Here is a 22,424-nt window from a genome sequence, read left to right as displayed (position 1 = left end):
AATTATAACCTGCCAACTTGTGTGTCTAACCGTGACTATTTCTGTGAGAGCTCCCTCTGTGATCGAGAACATGGTGGGGTTACGAATGATGTAAGTAGGTGGTCAGGATCACTTAGCGATCATTCTTTGATCTCGATCGTCTTACGTAGACTAACATGACTTATTCTTGTTCTTTGTAAGTTAGCCACCATATATGCTTAGGATGCTACAAACTCAAACACTTACCCCATCCTCACCTACTAACTTAGTTAGATTCGATACCAAGGTCATGAGATTGTTGAGTCCTCCTGGCTCACAGTTTACTACAACCACCCACAGGTACAGGTACTCTAGATGTTGATGTCCCCGAGGATACCCAGCTGATGTGACGTATCCCGAGGATTAGAGGCACTTGGTCGTGATGGTGGGCCTAGCAAGACAGGATAGCATTTCTTTTTTCATTTACCTTTTTCGTAGTCAGACCCTGCTTTCCATCTGAATAATGTATTACTGCGTGACTCTGTAATTTAGCTTGTGACGAGTGTAAGCCAAATCTTATTACTCTTCCATCCATTATGTATTGCGATGTTTATCGTGCTTGTGAAACACTAAGATGCTCCTCTTTCCCCTTTTGAGGCCTCGCCCCCAAATAAGGAAAGAGTCGCATCTTAGTCGTTACAAGTTGGTAATCAGAGCCTTACGACCATATGAGCCTTTTATTGATCGAACATGGCCGAGTCGAGTCTAGCTAAAACTATTTCGAGTCTTAGTTATATAGGAGAGTAGGATTGTTTTTTCCCCTCTTCTATGCTGTGGTGAGGTTCACGACTTAGGAAATTTTAATTCTACTCCTCTTCTCACTGAATTTTTTTTAGGATCACGCGGATATTTTGGAATCTATATGATACAGATGTGACGGAGTTCTGTCTTGGTGCTTCCTGTTTGTGCTGATTTTATTCCGGGGAATTGAGCTCCACGGGATTCTTGCGCACATTGTTATCATTAAGATTTTTTAGTATCTCAGGATCGAGGATGTTCAAAATTGTTTCAATACTAGTACTGGCGCGATAAACCCGACATCCCCAGTACTGGTGCAGAAAGTTCGGGGGTACCGCCACACTTAATATCGTTGGGATTACAAGGGTCTGAGATAGATGAGGTTCCGAGATTCTGGTTATGTGTTGACGGATGTGATACACTAGACGGGTTAGTATAGGAGTTCATTGATGAATTTCTCCTTGTATCCATGGTCCAGATTGCATGAACAGAAATTTAGGAAGTTCCTAGGTGGGAATTCCACTAGTAACCTAGGAATTATTTCATCATGTGTATGTTGGGAACATACATTTATTTCGAGCAATCCTACCTCATACTTGGCATTTGCAAGTGGCTTTGAATCATATGTTGTCGGCAGTTATTTTGAGGAAGCAAGCTTACTAACTATAGTTCGAGTGCATTTGCTAAGAATTCTTGTTCAAATATTTCCGTCCATTGAATCAGCTTAATCCTTGAATTTTCATCTCTGGTCTAACGTTGTTGTCTGGCTTCACGATGGCGCCAGCAACTTGCTAGAATCCAGGTCGTGAGAATGCTGACCCTCCACCAACCCTCCGCCACTGCCTCCTCCTCCAGAGGTATGGAAAGCTGTGATGGCAGAAACCAATGCAAACACTCATATCTTTCTTCAGTTGTTGCAAGAGAGGAACCAACAGCATTAGGGTAATTTCAACAATGGTGGACAACAGTTTGCAATGATGAATCAATTCCTAGCGAACCAGCCAAAGTCCTTCACCTCCTGTGACCAGCCATTTTATGCGGATAACTGGATTCGTGACATGAACAAGCACTTCGAGTGCAGTCATGTGCGACCAGAAGACTTTGCCAAGTTTGCAACATTTTATCTCAAGGGGAGGCACCAGAATTGTGGCAGTAATTGAAGGATTCCAGAGGTAACAGAGTGATCAGCTGGGATGATTTCTGCAGGGATTTCAGGGCTCACTATATTCCAACACATCTTGTGGAAGAGATGTGTGAGAAATTCAGACGCTTGAAGCAAGAAGGTTCTTCTATGTACAAGTACAATGTGGAGTTCCTGGAGCTGGATCGTTATGCTAAACAGGACATTCCAGATCAGAAGAGCGAGATTTATCAGTTCCGAGGTGGCCTGAAGGAAGACTTGCAGCTGACCCTTGCCTTGCACGATCCTCTCGAGTTCGACCAGTTTTATAATTTGGCTCTCAAGGCTGAGGCGGCTTTGCTCAAAGTTGAGAACTCAAGTAAGCGTTTCAGAGATTCCAGTTCCTCGTCCTCAACTCAGGTGGTTCTGAAGCAACAAAAATATTGGGTGTCTCCTCCCCCTTGGCAGCCTCAACAGTTCAAGTAGTCTGGTGGTGGTGGTTCTTCCCACCCACCCAACCCATCTTTCTAGCAGACATTTCAGCAGCAGAAGCAAGGAAATCCTCAAGTCCAATTATGTCTGCTATCAGAGGTGACTGGTCACAGGTGTAGTCAAAAGGTTCATTACTCTAACAAGTGCACCTACCAGTAGCATCTTCTGCCTCCTACTTCATTCAAACCTCTAGGCAATTCTATGGTGAAGTTAAACCCGAAGTCTGCAAGGGTGAATATGGTGAATGCAGCTGAAGCAGAGAACTCATCAGATATGATCATGGGTAATCTCTTCGTTAATGATTTTCTTGCAAAGGTTCTATTTGATTCTGGTGCATCGCATTGTTTCATGTCAAAATCTTTTGGTTCTAAGCATGACATACCCACAATTCACTTGGATAATCCTTTCCGTGTGGTATCTCCGGGGATGCGAATGAGTTCTCATATGGTGGTTCCTTATGTCTCTGTCAAGATGGGCCGCTATTCCTTTCTGGCTTCTCCAATTGTCCTTCGCCAGTCGTATGCTGATCTGATCCTTGGCTTGGATTGGCTGGCGATGAACAAGGTGTATATTGATTGTGAAGCCAAAAAAGTCAAGTTGACTCATTCTTCGGAGGACTTGATCATTTTTGCTACTCGCGATGACACGATCTGTCTGTTTCCCTCAACGAGAAGGGTGAAATCTCCCCCATTTCTCAAGTTCCAGTGGTCTGTAAGTATGAAGATGTCTTTCGAGAAGAATTGTCAGGAATGCCTCCGCACCGACCAGTTTGGTTCGTAATTGAGCTTGAACCTGGAACTGAACCGGTCTACAAGCGTCCGTACAAACTTGGTTCCGAAGAGGTGAAGGAGTTGAAGAAGCAGCTTGATGAGCAAGATCATCTGGGTCTGATTAGACCAAGTTCATTTCCTTGAGGTTCTGGTATTCTGTTTGTCAAGAAGAAATATTGAACGGACCGACTCTGTATCGATTACCGTCCATTGAATAAGAAGACAATCAGAAACATGTATCCACTTCCCAACATTAATGAATTGTTCGAGTAATTGAAAGATTTTCTCTAAGCTTGATCTTTGGATGGGCTCTCATCAGATCCGCATTCGCGAAGAAGATATTCCCAAGACTGCTTTCAGGACAAGCTTTGGCTCTTATGAGTAGACAGTGATGTCTTTTGGTCTCGCCAATGCTCCTCTGACCTTCTCTCGGATGATGAGTTATATCTTATACCCATTCAAGAATGAATTTTTCTTGGTGTATCTTGATGACATTCTGGTCTTTTCTGAAACTAAGGAGGCGCATGAAGAACATCTCCGGCTTGTGCTTGATAAGCTAAGAGAGCATAAATTCTATGCTATTTTTTCCAAATGTGAATTCTGGTTGAAGGAAGTTGTGTACCTTGGGCACATCATCTCTATCGAGGGCATCAAAGTTGATCCTACAAAGGTGAAGGCCATTGTTGAGTGGGAACCTCCTCAGAATGTGAAGAAGGTTCGTAGATTTCTCGGGCTTGCAAGCTATTGGAGAAGGTTTGTTGAGAACTTCTCAACCATTGTGAAGCCTCTGTCCAACCTTCTTCACAAGAGTGTGATGTTTGTCTGGTTTCCAGAGTGTTAGTTGGCCTTCGACACACTCAAAGAGAAGTTCACCACAACTCCAGTCTTGACTCTTCCTGATGATTCCAAGCCTTATCAAGTGTTGTGTGATGCATCTCTCCAAGGTCTTGGTGCAGTTCTGATGCAAGAGAAGAAACTGGTAGCTTCTACCTCAAGGCAGTTGAAGCCACATGAGAAGAACTACCCCACTACTCATCTTGAGTTGGCGGCAGTGGTCCATGCTGTGATGAATTTAGGAAGACACGTAGAAGTCTACACCAATCACAAGAGTCTCAAAAGCATCTTCACCCAACCTAGTCTCCGTCTTCGGCAAACTCGTTGGGTGGAAATGGTCCAAGATATTAATCCGAGTATTAATTTCACTCCAGGAAAATAAAATTTCATTGCAGATGCTTTGAGTAGAAAGGCTTACTCTAGTAGTCTCATTCTGCAGCCTCTCCAGCTTGATCTTTGTGACTCTTTGAGGAAGCTCAACCTTCAAATAGTACTTCAGGGATTTCTTGCTAATATCCAGATTTCTCCTACCTTGGAAGACCAAGTCTGACAAGCTCAACTTCTTGATGCGATGGTGAAGAAAGTTAAGATTGGCTTGGCAAAGAGCATTCTGAAATATGAGTGCTTTTGTGTTGATGCTAGAGATACCTCGTTCTTCGAGGACTACCTTGTGATTCTGAAAGGAGAGCTCACGAAAGTAATCTTGGATGAAGCCCATAATTCCCTACTGTCGATACTTCCAGGAAGCTCCAAAATGTATTAGGAACTGAAGAAAACCTTCTAGTGGACTCACATGAAACGTGAAATTGCTCAGTTCGTGAACGAGTGTGATGTGTGTCGCAGAGTGAAGTTGGAGCATCAATGTCCAATATGCCTTCATCATCCCTTGCCTATACCAAAGTGGAAATTCGATCATGTGGAAATTGATTTTGTCAGTGGGTTTCCGAAGTCCAAGAGAGGCAACGATGCCATCTTCGTCGTCATGGACAATTTGACCAAAGTTGCTCATTTCCTCACGGTCAATAAGTTATCTCGGCAGCTCAGCTTGCAGACTTGTATACGTCAAGGATAGTCTATTTGCACAGTGTTCCTATGCGCATTTCTTCAGATCGTGGAAGCATCTTGACTTCCATGTTCTAGGATTCGTTTTAGACTGTGATGGGTACTAATATCCGTTTCAGTACAACTTTCCATCCTCAGACAAGTGGCCAAGTTGAGTGAGTCAATCAGATCCTTGAAGATAATCTTAGAGATTTTGTGATTTCTATTGGCATGAAGTGGGAAGATTGCCTACCATTTTGCCGAGTTCTCATACAACAAGGACTTTCAAGTAAGCTTAGGCAAGGCCCCATTCGAGATTCTATATGGCAGGAAGTGTTGTACCCCGCTTAATTGGTCTCAGAGTGGTGAGCGCGAGATTCTTGGGAATGCCATGATTGCTAAAGCAGAGGAAATGTGTCGTGTCATTCGGGATAATCTCAAAGCAGCTCAGTCCCATCAGAAGAGCTACTACGATAGCAAACATCATGACATGACTTTTCAGCTCGATGATTTTGTGTATCTCAAAGTGTCTCCAATGAAGGGCACTCAACACTTCAGCATCAAAGGAAAGCTCTCCCCTCGCTTTGTTGGCCCTTTCAAAGTTGTTTCCAAGAGAGGTGACCTTGCATATCAGTTAGAGATTCCGTCCAACTTTTCCAATGTGCATGATGTGTTTCACGTCTCTCTGCTGTGGAGATGCTTCAAGACTCCCAAGCGCACAGTTGATCTCCAGCATACCGGTGTCCAGCCCGACCTATCCTACCATGAGCATCCTATAGCTATTCTTGAAGAGACAGAGCACAAGACCCGTAATAAGTCAATCAAGTTCCTTAAAGTGCAATGGTCACATCATTCAGACAAAGAAGCCACTTGGGAGTGCGAGGACCACCTCCGTTCCAAATTCCCAGAGTTCTTCGAGTCCTAGATCTCATGTCGAGATCCTCTTCTAGTGTGGGAGAGTTGTGACAACCCTAATGCAATTCTTCCCCCCCACCTCGGAATCTTTCCTTGTAAGGCAAACTTGCGATGTTATGTTAAGTGGTATGTGTTTTGGTGTCATCATCTTATGTTGCATCATGTCTTCATGCATAGCATCATTTCATTTTGTTTTGTTTTGTATTGCTTGTTGCACCTTGGTGTTTGAGTAAAGTGTATGGGTGAGAGTGGCACGTGATGGTTGTGTGATGTGGGTGCAATAAGATTGATCTCAAAACCCTTGTTGCACCATAGCACCTTATCCCTCTCTTCCTTTTAATTTTGGTGGCAGTTCATAATCTTCTGTTTTGACCCAATAAAAAAATTTCATCTTTTCCTATAAATCTTGTTGTGGTTTGTGGAGTGAAACCCCTTTGGGTTCATTTTTATCTACTTTTGATTTATTTAAAACCAGAGCCTCATTTTATATAAAAGGGTTTTATTTTTATTCTTCTAAAAATGCCCAATTTGTTTCTATAAATTGGAGCATGTTTTTAGGAGCCCAAAACTAATTTTATTTTTGTTTAATTCCTTTTATTTTAGCCTCTGGCTTTTATTCAAAAACCTTTTATTTTTATTGCAAAAGAGTTTCCAGAGAGAGAGGGAGAACTAGGCCTAGTCCTTCTAGTTGCTGCCCAGCTAGCTGTAGGTGCACTAGAGACTGGGTCCCTTGTGCCCCAGACTTGTGCACGGACATCGACGACGCCCCCGGCAACAGTGTACCGGGAAGACAACAGAGAAGCAATCCAAGGCCACACCCTTCCCCTCTCCAAGTGGGGCGTGGGATCCAAGGCCTCCAGACGCAAGGCCCCGGCAGGCCCTCGAGAGGCACGCTCCACCGGGAAGAATACCCGAAGATCAGCAACACCCCGTCAAGCTTCCCTTGCCTTGAAGAGTCGAGGCCCCGGAAAGCCCTCCTTGCCGGGAAAGTATCGAAGCCTCCGACAAGCCTTCCTTGCCGGGAAGGTGACCAAGTCACCAGAAGGAGGCTCGAGGACACCAAGCTCCTGTCGTTCGCTAGGTGTCCCCGCAAGTTTCTACCGTAATTCTCACCAGCACATCTCCCGTGGGCCAACGTAGAGCCTAGGTGTCAATTCACCTTGGTACGTGTCTCTACCCCCTTGCGGCAGGTCAGGGGCCAGACAAGGCATTTGGTGCCCCCTAACACCACCGAAGAAGTGAAGTGGTGAACACTGTTCACTGTACACAGCTTGAGCACATTGTTGGTGACCCCTTTGCCTATAAAAGGGGGCCCAAAAGCTCATTCGTGTGGGGTTGGACCTTTTGGAGCGTTGGACCTTTTTAGGAGATCAGAGATTCCCTAATCACCATCTAAGTTACTATAGCAGAATCAACCTACAGTGAACCCACAATAGAAACTAAGCAGGAGTAGGGTTTTACGCGCCAAGCGGCCCGAATCTGGGTAAAAAGAACCTTGCGGGTTTTGATCGTTAGTTCTGCTCTTGACGCCATACCTCTCTCTCCCCTCCAAACGATCAAGGGACTCCTCGAACTTCCCATAAGTGTTGGTTTTCCCCGACAACTTTGGCACACGAGGTAGGGGGAGGAGGCGATGGTTGAGAGCTTCTTGGCGGATCTATGCGAGTTCTGCATCAGAGCTTGGGAAGTGGAGCACACCACTGCGGACCCTCGAAGCAGGGTGCAACGGTGGTTACTCTACTTCGCCACGACCTCCCGACGCCTCCGCGAGCGCCCCGCTGCGCGAACATGGGCTAGGGAGGGCGGACACCTAGAGCCCGCAATCACCAAGACCACGTACCGCTCCGGGACAGTGCACTGTTGAAGAGGGTGTGCTTGGGGGCTCCGACGAGGCCTCCGACGCATACTCCGGCGGACGCACCTCCATAGAGAGCTACATAACCATTGACAATGGGCCTACAGCCCCGGAACCCTGGGGCGCCCTCCAGCCAAATGCTTTCCCCCCGGAAGCGCCACGTCTTCGCCAAAGGTACACTCGGTGGCTCCGCCAGCACGGCCAGGCAAAATACGAAAAGGAATTATACTTCGGCAAGCCCCCTCCTATACGACAGTCGAGGAACTATCGGCAAATATCTTACCGAGGGGAAGTGGCCGGAACAATATACTCTCCTGCTTGCCGAGAATCTGAAGCCCCGGCAAAAGAGCCAAGCGTCGCAGGAGAAGTACCATCGCACGACAGATATGTGACAAATATTTCAGATTGAGATTTCAGAGTAGATAGGTTGTTCCCTTTCTGAAAGATCCTACACCTTGTTTGAGAAACCTACACGTAGATGGAATCTTGTCAGGATCAGTGCGCCTTAGTTCTGTTTCGAACTAGTTCAACAACCTGAACAGCCATAGAGCACCTTCTCACTACGTCGAACCGGTTCAATAGTCTAAGTGGCTACAAGGCACCTTATTTCGTCTCGAGCCACGCTCTACGATTTAATGGTTGCACAGACTGTGGCAAGGAGCCTTGTCGGTAAGACCCCTCAAGCAAACTTCTAAGTATTAGTTCCTCAAGGAATTAGCGACAGGACCAGTTACGCCATCAAGCTTCCGGGAGACGCAAAAGGCATATCATACAAGGAGAAGGACCAGACCCAAGGGGAACAACATTTCATTCATTTTTTGAAACAAACTCAGGCATATTACATGAATGATTTTTCCTACTCTAACCGATTGCGCTATATTTTGGCGAGGTACATGCTCGTCGTACAGAAGTTCAAGAAGATAAAAATCGGCAAGGCCCCCAGCGCGACCAGTGCTGGCCCATCCTGGACCAGGATTGCGAAGCCGAGAGCGAGACCCGAAGGGACGATGGGAACGAATACCAGGCAATCCCGCGGTATGCGGCAGTGTCGGTTCTTCCGGCTCATCAGCTCGGGCCAGGAAGGAGGAGGACCGCACACTGACTGTGGGGACCCCGACTTATGAGTCGAGATCGCCGTGCTCAGTGATCCCAGAGATCAATGCTCGCCGAACACAGATACCAAATAAAAGAGTCTTACATCCAAGTACCGATTATTACAACACAAGACCGAATGGTCAAGTTCACAAGGCAGGGCCTAAGGCCAAATCACTTAGATACAACTAGTAGGGGAAATCATAGGGCTAAGCGGTGCCCATGCCATCAAGCCTACACCGACAGGAATTCTGACTTGGAAGCGTCCTAGTTCGCAGGGGCGTCACCGAAGACATACTCATTTCCAAACTCTGGTCCTTCCATGTCTAGGATTTTATTGATAAATTTAATCAGATTTTTCTAAGGTAGAAAAGTATTTTTCCATGGAGGGATACCAATTCTGGCCTGAGAAATGGACATGCAATTAAATTAAGAAAATAATAATTTTTGTGGTTTTGGGAATATAAAGTTAAGGAAAATCAGATCACCAACTTTGGGTAAAAGCACCTCTTGCCATCAAGGCATGTAATGCAACTCAAAGTACGGTTTTTACCTTGATCAGAAACAAGTGAGGGTTTTTAGAAATAATTCAATATTGTCAAATGTGGTTTTTATCATAACATGATCACACACACAAGCATATAGTGACAATCAAGGCACTCACATCATTGGTTTTGAAAAGTTTTGACAAGCTCAGATTTTTGCATTACAGAGAATGTGATAGTAAAAATAGGGTGTGACAAACCTATCCCCCTTACAAGAATCTCATCCCCAAGATTCCTAGGCTAGGTGCTAAAAAGTTCCAGGAACTCACACCGGAGATAGTCTTCACTCTCCCATGTTGCTTCTGCTTCGGTGTGGTTGCTCCATTGAACCTTGAAATACTTGATGGTGCGGCTTCTGGTGCAACGCTCTGCTTCATCCAGAATGCGGATCGGCTTCTCGCGGTAGGTGAGATCACGCTGAAGGTCAATGGCCAGATGGTCAATGTCCTTGTAAAGATCGGGACAATTTGGCGCTTGAAGACACTTCTGAAGTTGTGATACGTGGAAGACGTTGTGCACACCCAAAAGTTGCAGAGGTAACTCCAACTGATAAGCAACTTGTGCACGCCTTGTCGTGATCTTAAAAGGTCCAATGAACCTTGGAGCGAGTTAACCTTTAACGTGGAAACGCTTGGTTCCCTTGAGAGGTGTGACACGGAGGTACCCTAGGTCTGTGGGAATGAACTCCACATCCTTGCGGCGTGAATCCGCATAGTTCTTCTGTCGCGACTTGGCTGCCTTCAGGTTCCCTCGGACAAGTTGCACCTTTTCTTCTGCCTTGTGCAACATTTCCAGCCTGAAAATCAGCCCTTCACCTGTTTTGGACCGTTGAGAAGGGTGCGACACTTTCGTCTGTACATCCCTTCAAATGGGGCCATTTGGAGACTGGACTGGTAGCTATTGTTGTAAGAAATCTCAGCGAACGGCAGACAGTCTTCCCATTTGGCACCATTCGCCAAGACGCATGCGCAGAGCATATCTTTGAGTATCTGATTTACTCTTTCCATTTGTCCGCCCGTTTGCGGGTGGAAAGCGGTGCTGAAAGAGAGCTTGGTTTCGAGGGCTTCTTGGATCTTTTTCCAAAATCTTGAGGTGAACTGCGTGCCTCAGTGAGATACAATCTCCTTGGGAACTCCAGGAAGGCTTACGATACGCTTAATATAGAGACTAGCCAACTTGTTCCCATCATAAGTGGTGTTGACAGGAATGAAATGGGCCACCTTGGTCAAGTGGTCGACGATAATCCATATAGAGTCATGGCCTCTGGTAGACCTCGGTAAGCCGGTAACAAAGTCCATGCCTAACTTGTCACACTTCCATTCCGGCACCTTGAGAGGTTGTTGTATTCCTGTAGGTCGCTGATGTTCAGCCTTGACTTGTTGGCACACATCGCACCTCGCAACATAAGACGCTATTTCCCTCTTCATGCCATGCCACCAGAATCTTTCTCGGAGATCTTGATACATCTTGGTACCATCGGGGTGAATAGAGTAAGGTGTATCATGTGCTTCCTGTAGAATCAAGTCCTTGAGTTCAGCCTTGTTGGGTACGCATAAGCGTTTCCCAAACCACACCACTCCTTGTTCATCCCTCGAGAATCCTGGGGCATTGCCTTCTTGAATCTTCTTCTTGATGCCTTCAATGCTCTTATGACCCTTTTGGGCCTCCTTGATGTCATCAACCAGCGTTGGTTTGACCTCGAGGTTATCTAGGTATCCTGATTCCACTAACTCCAGCCCAAAGTTCTCCAATTCTTCATATAAGGCGGGTTGCCTTTCCTTGAGCATGCGTTCCACGTGCTGGTCTTCCGGCTTAAGCCATCGGCCACTACATGGGCCTTACCGGGGTGATATTGAATGATGAGGTCATAGTCTTTGATTAACTCCAGCCATCTTCGTCGTCTCATATTCAATTCCCTTTGGGTGAAGATATACTTTAGACTTTTGTGGTTAGTGTATATTTCACATCGCTTCTCGAGAAGGTAATGTCGCCATGTCTTCAGGGCATGCACTACTTCTGCCAACTCGAGATCATGGGTGGCATAGTTCTCCTCATGCGGGAGGAGTTGTCGTGATAGATATGCCACAACTCTGCCATCCTGCATTAGAACCCCACCGAGTCCGGTCCTGGAGGCATCACAATATATCACAAACTCCTTGCTGATATCTGGGGTGGCCAATACTGGGGCGGTGGTTAATCTCTTCTTCAACTCTTGGAAGCTCTCTTCACACTCCGGCGTCCATTCGAACTTCTTGCCTTTCTTCAAGAGCTGAGTCATAGGTCGAGCGATGCGGGAGAATCGTTCTACGAACTTGCGGTAATATCCCGCGAGTCTGAGGAAGCTCCTCACTTCCTTCACATGGATTGGCGATTCCTAGTTGGTTACCGTAGTAATCTTGGAGGGATCAACTACCAATCCACTTGCTGTCATGGTATGACCCAAGAATCCAACTTCGTTTAGCCAGAATTGGCACTTGCTGAACTTGGCATAGAGTTGGTGCTCTTGAAGCTTCTCCAATACTAACCTCAAGTGTTACTCATGCTCTTCTTCAGACTTGGAAAAGGTTAATATGTCATCGATGAATATGATGACAAAGTTGTCCAGGTATTCCATGAAGACCTTGTTCATGAGGTACATGAAGTAAGTTGGGGCATTAGTCAACCCAAAAGACATGACAGTGCATTCATACAGACCGTACAGGGTCACAAACGCAGTATTAGGTATGTCCTCGGGTCGGATCTTCAGTTGGTAGTATCCAGATCGGAGGTCAATCTTGGAGAATACCTTAGCTCCATTCAGCTGATCAAACAAGTCTTCAATCTTGGGGAGTGGATACTTGTTCTTAATCGTGACATCATTGAGAGAACGGTAATCGACGCAGAGTATGATAGTTCCATCCTTCTTGGACACGAAAAGAACAGGCGATCCCCAAGGGGACACACTCGGACGAATAAACCCTTTCCTGAGTTGCTCCTCCAGCTACTTCTTTAATTCTGCCAGCTCTTCGGATCGCATCCTGTAAGGCTTCTTATAGATAGGCCTTGATCTGGGCATGAGCTCAATGATGAACTCGATGTCTCGGTCAGGAGGCATTCCTGGTAGCTCATTAGGAAAGACGTCCGGGTACTCACAGACTATTGGCACTCGATCGAGTTCTACCTCTGACAGGCTGTTAACCCGTGATACTCGAGCTGGTACTGGCTCAGAGACATACTTGACTTTGACCCCTTGGTCGCTTGTCATGGTAATGGCCCTGTTGGCACAATCCAAGATGCTTCGATGCAAGGTAGGGTTCAAACCACATTTTCTGCCAATCTTGGCGTAACAAAAGAATGCAAAGCACCACAATCAAGCAATACTGTTTCTGGGGTGGAGTTGATGAGAAACGTACCCAGAATGCAGTCCGGGTCTTCCTGTACTTCTTGTGCGGAAATATGATTAATTCGCCTCTTGCTATGATACTGCTGATTGCGGGGAGCCTGATTCATGCCTGGTGCTCCTTGGCCTGGATTTGGCGCATTGGGGCGCGGAGCATCGGGCTTCTTGTTGGGGCACTGCCTGAAATAGTGCCATGTTTGTCCGTATCCGAAACAGGTAACTTGCGCTGGAAGATTGGTCTTAACTCCACTGTTGTTCGGCGGATTTCTTGTTGGCTTGGTGTTGACTTGCTGCTAGGGCTGGTGGTTCTGGCGAAATGTTGGAAACTTGTACTGCTGCTGTTGATAGTTGGGTCTTGCTGTAGCTGACTGTCATGGGCGTGGCTTCGTGTTACTCAGTTCTCCACTACCCATTAGCTTGTGCTTACGTGTGTCGTCCATAGCATGACGCTTGTCTTCCAACATAAGGGCCTTATTAACCAGATCGCTAAAGGTCCGGCATTCACATACAACCAGCTGGTACTGGAGCGACTGCTGCAATCCTTCCATAAAGTGTTCCACTTTGGCGTCCTTAGTGCTGATGTCCTCAGGTGCGTACCTCGACGGGAGGTTGAACTTCTGCAACTACTCCTTGACGGATCCACTGCCTTGCCTTAAGGATCGGAATTCCCGCGTCTTAATGGTCATCATTCCGGGAGGAATGTGAGCAGCGCGGAATCCATCTTTGAACACAGCCCAAGTGATGACTTGTCCTGCTCGCATGATCTGAAATCCATCCCACCAAGCTCTGGTTGTGCCTCCGAGACAGTGAGAAGCATAGAGGACCTTCCCATGATCATCAGTGCATTTGACCAGCGCGAGGAGGTCTTCGATAGTACGGGTCCAGTCATCGGCATCCAATGGTTCAGTCGTCTCCGTGAATATGGGTGGCGTACTTTGCATGAACTCAGATAGAGTAGAGCGACCATTGCCATTCCCGTTCTGCGGCGGGTTGTTCACCAAGGTTTGAGCCAACTGCTGAATAGCGGCATTGTTGGCTTGACGTTCCTCTCGAAGAGCTTGAAGGAACTGAGCCATGGTCAACCTTTCGGGAGGAGGCGGTGGCGGTGGAACATCGTCTTGCTACTCGTGGTGATCTCCAGCTTGAGCTTCCCCTCCGGTTCCTTGCTGCTGACCTGAAGAGGCAGAGCCGGGGTTGCCGTAGGTACTGCTGTGAGTTGCATTCACCATCCTGTCAGGGAGTAGACAGGTCAATTTGCGGAACTAGCTGAAAGCATAAGGGATGATGCTCTAGTAAAGAGGGGGGTCTCGTGTTGTGCTAGTGTTAAAAATTTAAGCCAATGGTTTTGAAAGAGCTAATGCATTGGATTAAAACGAGCGATATAGTCGCTCACAAGCTGCCTAAGGCGGAATGCGACTGGCATCCAATATGCTTACACAACACTCGTGGTTCATACAACCGATACAAGAACTCCTACGGCTGGGGAGTACATCCTAATTGCCAACGCTGCTAATGCTAAGAGGCCGACTGTGCGGTCTCATAAGCGGGTTCTGCGGGATCTTCGTCTTCATCTTCATCTTCATCTTTGTTAGTGCTTCCCTTCGTTGAAGGAGTAGGATAAGGAAGCCGACCATCATGGCATCTCTTGGTTGGCAAGGTAGTGAAGAGTTCGGTGTACTCTTCCGCGTTCAAGCGACGACTCTAAAGAGGAGTGGCCTGAAGCGATGGTATTCCTCCTCGGAAAGCAAAAACAGGTGGTCCTACGGGTGCTCCTTCCTTTTTCACCTTGCGGTTCTTCATCTTCTCCGTGCGAAACAGATCCTTGACTTGGTGCAACTCTTGGCGAATCCTAGTTGACTCCTTGATCAAAAGGTGCGTCAAAGTGTTGGAGGAGAGACTAAAGTAGGTCTGAAATCTCAGTGGCGTCCCGTCCTTAGAAGATGGGTTGAGTGTCCAAAACCCGTCTACCCCATCCTTAAAAGGGTAGGTGACGAGTAGCTGGCTCGTCAGCCATCTCGGGAAGGATGTCGCGGAGTCGCACGAGCGCCTCTCGTGCTGCGGTCTCCACTGCCAACATCAGATCCTCCATCTGTGGTCCTTCAAAGAACCAGCTAGTCGGGGAGTCGTTAGCCTTCACTATCACGTCCACGTGATATTCCTTGGTGTCGGTGTTGACCCAATGCTCGTGGTAGAGAAAGATGGGCGTGTGGCGTACTTGACAATTCTCGAGGCTATCACTCCAAAGCAGGGAAAGCCCTGCTCCAGAAGCATGTCAGGTACGGCGGCCATCTACAAGATGTAGAGGAGAGGGTTAGAAATTTTTTAGTGGGTGCAGAATCTCAGGTTAAGGTCTATGTGCACTACTCGTTTCGGCTATCGTCCATGCTACCTAAGGCTTCATGTAGTCAGGATGGGTCTGATACCAGCTCTGTGGGGACCCCGACTTACGAGTTGAGATCGCCGTGCTCATTGATCCGAGAGATCAATGCTCACCGAACACAGATACCGAATAAAAGGGTCTTACATCCAAGTACCAATTATTACAACACAAGACCGAATGGTCAAGTTCACAATGCAGGGCCTAAGGCCAAATCACTTAGATACAACTAGTAGCGGAAATCATAGGGCTAAACGGTGTCCGTGCCATCAAGCCTACATCGATAGGCATTCTGACTTGGAAGCGTCCTTGTTCGCAGGGGCATCTCTGCAGACATACTCATCTCCAAACTCCGGTCCTTCCATGTCTGGTCAATAACATAACCAGTGGCAAGCCAATGTGTACTTTCAATGTAATCGCAAACAGCCCATGATATGAACAATGAAAGTGAAGTTTAACAATAACATGCATCTTTGGTGGAAATTTCACTTGGTTGAATGATCATGAATATGCATCAAAATTAGAATTACTTTTGAAGAACAGGTTACATATATCAATATATCTGTCAAGGGTTGAACCATCCGGGTTCACCCTATATGCCAAGTCACCAAACTTGGTCATATCAACTACCATAACAACTCCTTTGATTACCACTCACACACACTTGGTTTATGCGGAAAAAACTGGACGTAGTTTAAGCAGGATTACCCAACTGTCCTTGACCGCGGACACGACTATTCGAATAGTTTTACACTCTACAGAAGTAGTACGCTGGACCGTGAGATCCGGGAAACTTCCGTGTCATCCACGACTCACGGTAAATAACATACCCGAGGTAAGTACCCGATCAACGCCTTTCCCCTGACGATACTAGACAATGAGGTCCACTCGATTGGTACCCAGCCAACATATTGTAAATCTGATGAGCATCGACTCTGGATAGTATCAACCATGCGGGGACCAACGGTGTGCCTGGAACTCATAAAAATGGCATAGTCATCCTACCTGGCACAACCCCATCATGAGAGTGACCACACATCACTCCCGCCACTAGTAATGTGGTTCTTTGCTAGCGCTGAACAGAGTAATCAACATAGCCCCGTCCCATAAGGGGTAACTTGGTCGTACTTGGTAAGGTTGGGACGGTCGACACATCAGAAATCTAATCCCATTTCTGAAACCATACATGCACAAATACCGGGTGCACCACTTTACCAAAAGTGGCCACCTAACTCGTCATCACCCTCGGGCATTAGTGGCACCCGACGGGGTTTTCGTAAATCTTTGATTTATACCAACAACATGCTCATGCTATGTACTCTAGCATTACTTGTCAACATGATACTAGGATGATCCTCAAGGTGTAGGATCAAGCTTAATGCATGTGCTCCGGAGGAGCCATCGGTAACATCACCGTAGTGATTTACCCGCACTCACGAACATATGCAACAAAAATACTTGCTATCTCCGCATCCCATATAACATTTGATCAGTCATGGTCAAAGGGCTGCTTGCCTTGGTGAGCTAAGTATGCGTGGTCTTCGAGGTCTATCATTGATAAAAGAATAAATAAGAAATATATCACACAGAGACAAATCACAAACTTATTTTGCAAATGTTCTTTATCACTGATAAATCTAAGTTGTCATTTTGAAAAATATTTAACTCAAATTCTCATGAAGGAACATTTTTAAAATTAACCAAACACAAGCAAAACTATTCCAATTTAGTTATTTTTATTATTTTAAAACAGAATAGTTGTTGAAAAATTCATCCAATCACCTCATTAAATACTACATATTTTTAGAAGAATAATAGTGGAAAAATTATGTTTTTACACTGGTTAAATGTTTTTACAGAAATCTTAGAAATCAGGTTGTTAAAAATAAAGAAAAAAATGGGCTAAGCCTGGCCTGGCCCATGGCCAGCCGACAGCCTTCCCAGGCTCGCGCGCCGTCATGTTTGAACCTGACGTGCGGGGCCCTGCGGTCACCGACTGCGGGCAGTGCGGGGGAGGAGGCTGGGCCAACGACGGGTGGGGTACACCTGTCGGGGTCGTGTCCTACCACTAGCCAAAGAGGAGGAGGAGTACGCCGGCGAGGCTGCCGACGTTCTCAAGCCCCAACAAGGACAAGAATGGGTTCGCCATGACGTTGCCTACCTGCTGGTGGCCGGAACAACATCGGAGGGGCAGGGGTTCACTGGGGACGAGGAGGCCGCGGCGGAGGAGTTTCGGGAGGTGGTCGAGGAGGTAGCTAGGGGCACTGAAATGCTCGGGCGAGTTAGGGGAAAGCTTCCTGGGGTTGAGGGGATCAGCTTGGTGGGTCGAGGGATGCATGAGCCATCGTGTAGCCGGAGATCGACGGGAGCTCCGAGGCGGAGGGGCCTCCGTCGATCTCGAGCACTGGGGCTCTGCGGATTTGCTAGGGTGGCTAGGGAGGTGCTAGTGGTTGTGGCGAAGCTGTTTGAGGGGTGCTGGAGCGAGGGGGGAGCTATTAAAAGGCCCGCGATGGTGAGCCGATTCGGTAGCGCCGGTGACTCACCCTGGCGCGTATGGGGGTGCAGGGAGGAGCTGGGGTCGAAACCATGATCTCAGGACATCATTTTGGACTGCTAGAATCATCTGTTGCACATGGAGACAGGGAGGAGTCGAGCATCTGTGGCCGCCCAACCTTGGCCGGTTCTGGTGCGCGCGGGGCACACGTTGTACGAGCTCTAGCGCAGGAGAGGAGGGGCCATGAGGGTTGCTCGACGCAGAGGGGCTATCGGGGAAGCGGTTGGACACCTCGGGGGAGGCTAGAACTGGCCGAGAGCGTCCTGTAGCGCGCCCAGAGCACAGTTTTGACATACCACGGCAAGCTGGTGCGCTCTGAGGCACTTTGGACGTGTCTAGCATGTCCTGGAACTATCTGGGAGTGTGGCTAGCCATTTGGATCTTGTGGGAGCTTTGGCTGGTCAAGGAAGAGAAGAAATACTGGTGCTGTCAGCCTTGAACTGAAACCTAAATTGGAGTTTTTGGCCTTTCCACTTTGAACCAGTGAGGGGCTAGTTGACTGCGGTTAGATACAGATACTGGCCACCTAATCTATGAGTTTGGAGCAAAGGGGTTGGGTTTAGCTATGGCTAAGGTGGCTTTTTCCCATCTGTCAAAAGGTGCTCGACAGTGGTTTGAGGGGGTTGCACTCCACCACTGGTGCTGCAACTTTACAGGTTTGGTTTTGGTGCCAAAACATGGGGTTTCACCAAGTTTGAGCTCCATTGGACATGTTTAGCTTTGTAAACTTGAAAACACCTCCATATGACCTGATATGTCCCTTCCAAAGAGAGTGTGGGCAAACTAAGTCCCACAAATCTCATTTTTGGTGTGGAACCCTCATTTGAGGTATTGGGCACTCCTGCAAAGTTTCAACATCATTGGGCAAACTTTGCTATGTACAGTTGTTCTAACTTTAATCTAGACAGAAGGGGTTTTAGGGTTATTTGGGGTCCTTAATCACCTTGGATCAAGGTCAAACTTTATGTGGACACCAAATATGGCTTAGGGATACCAGTGGACTTTTCTAGGATTTTATTGAGAATATTTCCTTTGGAAATATTTCAAAAGGTCAAAACAGACAGAAATGGTTTTCAGGGTTTTATTCAATAATTATAATATAAAATAGTGTTAAAAATCTTATGTATAGAAAATATATGTCCTTCTGATCATCACTAAATTTAATCAGATTTTTCTAAGGCAGAAAAGTATTTTTCCATGTAGGGATAGCAATTCTGGCCTCGGAAATGGACATGCAATTAAATTAAGAAAATAATTATTTTTGTTGTTTTGGGAATATAAAGGTAAGTAAAATCAAATCACCAACTTTGGGTAAAAGCACCTCTTGCCATCAAGGCATGTAATGCAACTCAAAGTAGGGTTTTTACCTTGATCAGAAACAAGTGAGGGTTTTTAGAAATAATTCAATATTGTGAAATGGGGTTTTTATCATCACATGATCACACACACAAGCATATAGTGACAATCATGGCACTCACATCATTGGTTTTGAAAAAGTTTTAACAAGCTCAGATTTTTGCATTACAGAGAATGTGATAGTAAAAACAGGGTGTGACATTGACGGTGTTGGTTCGACCGATGGCCAGTCCGAGGCCAAGTCCTTGTACCCAGGCTTATCGTGCCGAGGATCCGACCCGTCTTCGTCGTCGCTACCATTTGGCCCGTCCTCGTCGCTCTCGCGTGAGAAGGGGCTTTTACTCCTGCTCGAGCTCTCTTCGCTGTAGCCGAGGCGCGCACCCAGGCTCTCGTAAATCTTGATGGAGAGCAGGTTGTCCGCCATCATCTTGAAGGGAAGAGCGTGCCCATCCCAGAGGTTATGGGCAGAGGTGAAGCTCTTCCACCCACGGTCGAGGAACAGAAGCCAAGGTCCCGGCTGCTCCACGGCCACCGGGACCACGTTGTTGCCGCAGTCGTGCACCTGAAGCCGCAACATCGGGGGCTTCTCATCGCTCATCACCTTGGTAAAGGCAGTGGGGAGTTGAAGTCGAGTCAGGATGCAACTTTGCAGCCTGACATGAAACTCCAACGGAGTCCTTTCAACATGAGTCCGTGCGGGAACGAGCCTAGGAGAAGACGGAGATGCTCGAGTAGCACTCCACCTCCCCCGGCCACAACCTCCGCGGCGACCGCGGCTCCTCATCCCTCCGCCAACACGGGCGCTCGTGCCGGCCTCCGCTACTGCACCCCCAGAAGCTGTGGCATGATCCGAGTGGGATCCCCTTTCCGCCCTGGCGGCCGATGGTGGCCTCCCTCGTCCCCTAGCCATGGTTTGGGGCGAGTGCCACCTGAAGCTAGAAAAGATTCTACAGATCCAAGACTAGGGGTGGTGATGTTCCAGGAGCTGATGGATGAGCAAACCCCCCTCGCGAACTCCCTAATTTATAGGGCAAGGCGCGAGGCGATAATAGCCCCCACACCAGAATCTACCACCCCATCTGCCTAGTCGCCCATGATCACGGGCGAACAGGTAACCGCCCCACCGTACCAATGCATGCGGGGGCAGGTCCCGCCACGACTGCGGCCATTATGGCCACGAACGCCACTTGCCCAACCTTTACTTGCATGCTTCATGCATGGTAGTAACACATCGGGGGGTTTGGATGCTACTGTACGCCCACTTCTTCGCCTCGCGCGCTTGACGTGCAACGTGGGGAAGTGCCGCCTGCAACGGCTCCAAGACTCCAAAGTTCCCTGCTAGGGAAGACCGTGCACTACTTTGGGCCGGGCCTAGTAACGCTCCGCGCGGGTGCGTGGCCCAGGACCAGGGGCTCATTTTAGTGCACTAGAGACTGGGTTCCCTTGTGCCCCACACTTGTGCACGGGCATCGACGACGGCCCCGACAATAGTGTATGGGGAAGATAGAACAGAAGCAATCCAAGGCCACGCCCTTCCCCTCTCCAAATGGGGCGTGGGATGCAAGGGCTCCAGACGCAAGGCCCCGGCAGGCCCTCCTTTTCGGGATGACTCCTGAGGCCCTCGGTAGGCACGCTCCACCGGGAAGAATACCCGAAGATCAGCAAGATCCCGACAAGCTTCCCTTGCCCGGAAGACTCGAGGCCGGGGGCAAGCCCTCCTTGCCGGGAAAGTATCCAAGCCTCCGACAAGACTTCCTTGCCGGGAAGGTGACCAAGTCACCAGAAGGAGGCTCCAGGCCAGTAAGCTCCTCTCGCTCGCCAGGTATCCCCGCAAGTTTCTACCGTAATCCGACCGCTCCAGCACATCTCTCGTGTGCGAGCGCAGAGCCCAGGTGTCGATTCACGTGGGTATGTGTCATTACTCCCTTACGGCAGGTCAGGGGCCAGAAAAGGCATTTACTACCCCTGACACCACCGAAGAAGTAAAGCGGTGAACACTGTATACTGTGCACCCCTTGAGCACACTGTTGGTGACCCCTTTGCCTATAAAAGGAGGCCCAAAAGCTCATTCGTGGGGGTTGGAACTTTTTAGGAGATTAGAACTTGCCTAATAACCATCTAAGTTACTGTAGCAGAATCAACCTACAGAGAACCCACAATACAAACTAAGCAGGAGTAGGGTTTTACGCGCCAAGCAGCTCGAACATGGGTAAAAAGAACCTTGCCGGTGTTGATCGTTAGTTCTGCTCTCGATGCCATACCTCCCTCTCCCCCCAAACGATCAAGGGATTCCTTGAACTTCTATAAGTGTTGGTTTTCACCGACACCAGCCCAGAGTCGCGTCCCTCTTCTTCCTCGTGTGCTACACCTGTGTACGACGCCAGGGACAGGCACCGACCCCTCTCCTTAGCATATCTACTCTTATTCTCTTGACCCTCCTCGTCTGCTTCTTCAAAACTTGCAAATGGCCACTAGCACCCTTATGCCTATCCACGGGATTACTAAAACCCTCGTGGGTAACACAGAAGGAAGCAACCTTTCCAAGCGACCACCCATGTACTTGAAGGACAAGGATGACGACGCTACGACCAGACGACATCAACAGAAGTACCTCCATGAGGAATGAGGACGTCGAGACCCAAAAGATGGCGACACCATCGACACTGTTCTGGGGTGATGCCACCTTCACCTATGATGATCAGCAGGTAATATATGCAAGGCAATGATTTGCATCGCTAATAGAGTGCCCCTGTCAATATCAGGGCTGTGTCGACCACCACTGGTCGATGAGAACCACGCCATTTGGTCCGCCTCACCTTATTGAGCAAGAAAACGGTTCTCTTCATCCCCGAGTCTAGGTGTCAATAATATGACCATCGTGACTGATAGGTCAAAACTCTATCATGCCTTGCTGATGTCATCGCATAAAGGTTGTCCACTTGGAACTCTCGACACCTTGTAAGGCAAGAAAACAATGACAAGATTACGTAGACAACAGAAGATCCTGTCAATGGAAGTTCGTTATATCGACTAGAGGGGGGTGAATAGGAGATTTTTAGTATTTCATCACTCAGGAAATTCCTTTTGAGGACATTCCTTTTGAGGAAATTCCTCACTGATGACTAACTTGCAGCGGAAACAGCAAAGGACCAGGAGTGCAAAGTATCACTACATCAGTTTTCAAGGTGAAGAATATGAAAAGCAGTTTGCACAATATGCAGGCACAGAGAAAACATGTGAAGAATAGCTTGCGTGAAGAATTTGGGGTTGAGGAATTTCAGAGTAAGTCTTCAGCAAATTCTTCAAACAGTGATAATGAAAATCTTCAACATACAATA

The sequence above is a fragment of the Hordeum vulgare genome, chromosome 4H (genome assembly GCF_904849725.1).
Source record: "Hordeum vulgare subsp. vulgare chromosome 4H, MorexV3_pseudomolecules_assembly, whole genome shotgun sequence".
In the NCBI taxonomy this organism is placed as follows: Eukaryota; Viridiplantae; Streptophyta; class Magnoliopsida; order Poales; family Poaceae; genus Hordeum; species Hordeum vulgare.
This window is presented reverse-complemented; position numbering follows the sequence as displayed.